Source organism: Dermacentor albipictus, chromosome 8 (genome assembly GCF_038994185.2).
Source record: "Dermacentor albipictus isolate Rhodes 1998 colony chromosome 8, USDA_Dalb.pri_finalv2, whole genome shotgun sequence".
NCBI lineage: Eukaryota > Metazoa > Arthropoda > Arachnida > Ixodida > Ixodidae > Dermacentor > Dermacentor albipictus.
This window is the reverse complement of record NC_091828.1, coordinates 32,108,445-32,114,345: the sequence shown is the minus strand read 5'-3', so window position 1 is coordinate 32,114,345 and position 5,901 is coordinate 32,108,445.

Below are 5,901 nucleotides of genomic sequence, written 5' to 3'. Positions count from 1 at the left end.
ACACACACACACACACACACACACACACACGCGCGCGCGCGCACGCACACACGCACGCACACACACACACACACACACACACACAAACACACACGCACGCACATGCACATGCCCCCCCCCCACACACATTCATTACTGTGTAGCCATATGTTTCATTGCTTTTCTGTTTATGCACCTAGATTATTAGCTCCGTATGAATTCATTCTGTGGCTGCGTTCGCTTGCGTACTGTTGTAATTATATAATAATAATATACCTATTCAATTGCTGAAATGTTTGTACTTACATGTGTATTTCGAAATATAATTATTCTTGCTAATTTCTGTGTGATCTTCAACTACCATATGTTGATTTGTATTGTTGATATGTTGAGCCCGTTGATTTGTATTTTCGCGCTGTTTTTACCTTAGTTGCTAATCGTATGCTCTACATTCTTATACATGGGCTAACGGGAGCTCCCCCTGACACTTTTTACTTTGGGACCTGCTTCTGTGTTACATTTCTTTTGTAAATACATTCATTCATGCCAAAGACATCATCGGAATGGAACCACCTCCCTGCCTCCATCGCCAGCAACCCTGATCAATCGTCATTCAAGCTGTACATCTGCAATAATGTACCACAACTCTACCACTCCTCTCTGTAACGCCGCAATGGTATTGAGAGTATTTCATATAAATAAATAAATAAATAAATAAATAAATAAATAAATAAATAAATAAATAAATAAATGTATTTATGTCACATAATAATAATAAATGCTTGGTTCATTGATTGACTAATAGATTGAGCGTTGCCTTTAAAGACTAGTGCAAATGCAAACGTTATTTTGTAATTCACGTTGCCAATATGCGCCAAAAAGAAGAATGCAGACAGTAGAGAGCAGGCACTCCTCCCAAACTAATAAATGAGCAGCTGCGGGAAGTTGAATGGGTGGGGGAAGGGAGGGAGTAAAGAGCGCAGCAAAGACGTGTACTAAGAAGACAAATGGACGTCCACGGAAACAGGATAAATCAAAGTCGATGCCAGTTACGACCATTTATTTTCTCAGTCAACGTCTTTCTTGCGGTGTTTATCTCACGCCATGGAACTGGGCACACTCAATTTCGGAGAATTCAGATATTTTCGGAAGTTACGCTCAAGTTATTGTTACGACATGGTGATTCCTTCTTGCACAAGAAACGCATTTACGTGTAACCAATGAACCCTCATACTGAGGAGAAATTGTGACTACCTAATTGATTTGTGAGCCTGGATTGATAATCTATGGAAGCTCCAAGGGGTTGGTTCGCGCTGCGGGGGTTTCTACGCTAGCATTCCCTGACAATGAAGACGCGTTGGCCATCTATCTAACATGAGCATTCACATTTGCAATTACGCAAACTGTCAACTATGAAGGAGATTGCTAGACGCGTGTTTTATAGGCATTGGCCGCATGAAAGCCTCATGCACGCATATGTTGACTAATACTTCCGTATACCGCACTTGGATGTGACAATTATCACAGAGTTACTATCTGGCCGAGTAACTTCTCTCTGGCTTTATTATGCGCAGCGGAGCTCAATGGATTTAGACATGGCTTTTAGGCAACCATGCTTTGATTGAGGCGATAAGCACGCAACAATTGTGTAAGATGCTCGGCTTTAACATTGTTGGTGGCATTCAAATTAACAGTCATCAAATTAAAGATTTGAGCGAGTACTGTCATTCGGGAAATATTGAACGTCTGATTCAAATATTTCGTGGTGACATTTCAGTTCTGTTATACATCGCACTCATTATATGGTAGTTAATCTACGGTCGTAGTTGCTTGAAGGAGTCTCGAGTACTTATCGCATCTTGATGTGGAAACCGGAAGCCCGCTTCCTTCAAAAGTCACTGCGGAGATTTTCGAAAGCTTGTTTTCCAGTCATGAGCTGCCTAACAGAGTTTTATGCAGAGTTTCGAAAGGGTCTTCTTGACTGAAATAAATCAGTCCCTGTCGGAAACCCACGCACGTATCTGAGTAAGATTCACCATCCATTATTACCTAGCCTGAGAGGGCATATATCTTAAAGGAATTTTGACACCGCGCAAACATCGATATTCATGACCTGGCCTGCAGAAATAGTGCAGAGAACTCTCAGAAATAGTGCAGAGAACTCTAGTGGACGAAAAAACAGCGAAATTAGTAAGGTTATTTTTCCACATTAGCGCGATCGTTTTCGCTCGGACAGTGCCTTGTCGTTCTTTCTCGATGGGTGAAAGTCCTCGGTAGAGCTGGGACGGAGTATAGCCTAAAAACGACATGTTCAAGGATGCGAAACTTGCGAGTGGCGCAGTTGTAGGAGTTTTACTGTTAGCGAGACATGGGAATTCCTCCTCTATGAGGAACCAGAGTTGACCAGGAGGTTCCACAGCATTGCGAGTGTGCGGCTAAAAAGTCTTGATGCCGTCCGTTAGAAAAGCTATAGTGCCTATAGAGAGGCTACGAAAAATGCATGACATTATGAACCATAACAGACGCGCGTCTGTACCGAAGTTGGCCTTAGCTTGATGCGACCAGCTGAGATCTATCCATGGCCACGCACGTCTAGATTTTTGAGATTTCTGAGATCTATCCATGGCCACGCACCATATTTCGCCTGACGCGAAATATGGCAGCATGCCTTTACTGACAACTGCTTCACCGATTGCGAGGCAGTGTGTAACGGCGCTGCCATTGTAATGCGAAGTTTCAGCGCTGCTCGCCCAGTATGAGCGTTATTTTTCTACGTAACCTTCGGCACAAACATTAGCTAGCTTGGTGAAATGATTATCACGAGAATCATAAGTCCCTCTCCACGTGAAACTAACAAAATTATCTTTGGATCTTGCAGTGCCTGACTGCTGCTGTTAGAATTATGACACCCCACAACTTTCGAGGTAATCCTGCGGCGATACTGTGATTTGCCATCCTCTAAACCTGGCGTCATCTTATTATACCACCGCCACGGCTAAATAAGCCCATCGCTTGGCCGCACAAATACCCTGCTGTTGAGACATGAAAACGAATGCACGAAGACTCTGTAATGTGTGCAGACTGTGAACAGTGCAATCGAGGGAACCTGTGAAGACAAACTGTTTCGATGTTTGATTGCGGCAGGTTATGGTGCTGTTGCCGTCGCCACCGACTGCGAGAACTGCTGGCGATGGTATTGAGAGCTGAACAGCTATTGATAGAACCGGTGTTATTGAAAGTATAGGTGATGGTTTATTATAGTGAGAGAGATTTCAAATACGGAAGATCGTGATCAGACAGGCAAAATGGTAGATGTCGATAGATGTACTAAATCCTGATTAAATCAAGCAGGCTAGGTGACTATTTGTCCCCGTCCCATTTCTAAGGGCACGATAATGAAGAACGTCATCATCATAATCAACAACTAAATCACGGCGCAAAATAAATGTGGCTATAGAGTCACCAAGGCTGCCGACTGCCCATGGTATTCCTGATCACCTGAAGTGTGATTCCTTCCCAGGCTGCTAACTACTGATGGCATGGAGGGAAAGAGCCTCTCCCAGAATGATCAAGTTGTTGCTCGACGTCGGCGGTCATGGCGGAGGTGTAGTCGATACAGCGAAGGGTTCTGGCGTGGGAAAGGGTGTTGCTCTCCCCGAAACTACACCGCTCATTCGAGAAAGGGTAGCATCCGGAAACAACTTTTTATTTCTTGGGAGGTTTTACCCTTCCCAGAAATATTCTCCAGACATTTTAGAGAGAACAAATGCCTAAACAAACTGCTTCTTGACCTCCCTCTGTTGCTACTCAAATATATGTTTTCACATATTGTGATATATATTTATGGCTGGGCTCACACCAAATCCGTTCCGCACATTCCTATGCCTATGCTCACAGTACAGGTGGGTGCGTTCAGGTATGAAGAACCGTGTACAACCAAGGGTTCATACATAAGCACTTTTTGTCTTGAAGGGGTTCATCTTATATGATGCAGCAAGGCAGACGCACACTGCAGTCAACGAAGGAATGCTCTTTATCACAGAACGCGCGCGCTTATATAGCTTTCGCCGAGACGGTGGCGGCGCAATGGCACTGCGCCCCCCCCCCCTCCCCACCTTCCACCACTTTATTCCTTTAATTACAACCTCGACGATCTAGCTGACGACGCTCTCTTGTGCTTCTCCGGAGAGGGATATGCCTGGGTGATTCTTCGTTGTCCACGCCTGGTTGGCCGAGGTCAGGTAGCTTGAGATGGAGTCGCTTCATGTGTATGGCAAGTAGGACCTTTTTCTCGTGTCACTGCTGACTCCTGAGGAGGTATATTGCAGTAGTCCACCTAGTGGACATGTCTATTTCGTCTGCTGTTGAACTACTGAGTGGCTGGACTGGGCTGCGCGCCCGCGAGGCGCCACAGCCAATCATCACATCAGCAGCAGACGACATGGACATTTCCGCTATGTGGACTCTTACATAATACTTCTTCTGCTGTCTGCTTTCGACAGATGGAGCCATTGCAGGCGAGTATGATTCCGTTTGAGTGTCTGCAGAGTTCTGGGGAATGGTACAGGAAGGGGAATGACCGGTTGCTCCAGGAACAGAAAACATTGCCTCTACTATGACCTGCGTGAACGAACCGGTCTTGGTTTTTTATGCCCACAACATAAGTCAGTGTGCTGATTCGTCTGACGGTGACACCAATAATTCATAATGGTTCATCCGGTCTAGTTCCCTTCACCCGCACCTTGCTACTTTAAACTCGTGCCAGTGGGCAGCAGGGTGCTGGACTGCGTCGCTCGTCTTTCTCCAGGTGGTTGTGAAGCTAGGGGTGCAGCATGGTGAACCGTGTTCTTGGTCTCCGTGTTAGGAACACTTCGGTCGGTGTTTTTTCCGGTTGCTGCGCATGGGTGTCCCTGTAGTGGAAAAGAAACTGGTCGAAACGATGTTTAATAGATTTGGAAACTCTCGCTCGCTCTTCATCCTTCAACTGCTTTTCCAGGTTCTTCTTCACGGTCTGAACAAGGCGCCCAGTTGCCCCTTTATATGCCGAATGATAAGGTGGTCATCTTGTGGCAGATTATGTTTGGTGAGAGGAAAACTGTGTTCTCCAACGACAGGAACTGTGTGGCTGTTGTCAGCGACAACCTCTTCCGGCATTCGAAAAGCTGTGAAAATAGTTCTTAGTTTTTTCCATCACTTTGCTGCGGTTATGACAGACATGAAGATTAGATCTACCCATCTCGAGTAAGTGTCCACAGAAGCGACCAATGAGGCCTGTAGTATGCGAAGTCGAGATAAACTATATGCCACCGTTGTGTCAACCAATGCCACGAAGGGATAGACAGGCGCGGCGCTGCATTTTGAGTTAATTGGCAAATTGTGCATTCTCTCAATGTTTTCCCAATGTCCTCAGTTTGCTGAGGCCACCAGGCATGACTTCTGGCAAGCATTTTCCCGCGAGTGCTCTCCAGGGTGCCCCCCGCCGCTCGTCGAACGCTGCTCCTTCCTCGGGGGGAACGCACAATGCATGGCCGTCTCATCCGTTTTCCAAAACTGAAGTGAACGGACACGAAGCCGGTGAAGCGCACGTATACCCTTTCCTGCCCTTTCCGTCCACGGCGGAAGCTAAATGGCTCCAATTTGTTCCGGAAACCTTGCTAATGACTCACGCTCCGACGCCGGCGCAACTGTCAACTCATCAGACCGCCCTTTATCGCAGCTGCTCTGCTCTGGGAGCAACTCCTCTTCTTTTGCGTAACCACGGGAACGCCACTTGTGACCCAATACAAGCTTCGCTTGAAGAACTACTGTACAGTCTTTAGGTGGAGCGATAACTTCAGTATGCGAAAATTTCTCTTGACTGCGCAAAAACGTGACGTGCATCATCAGCGGCGGTGTGTGTGTGCCGTTAACTATTTCGACTGC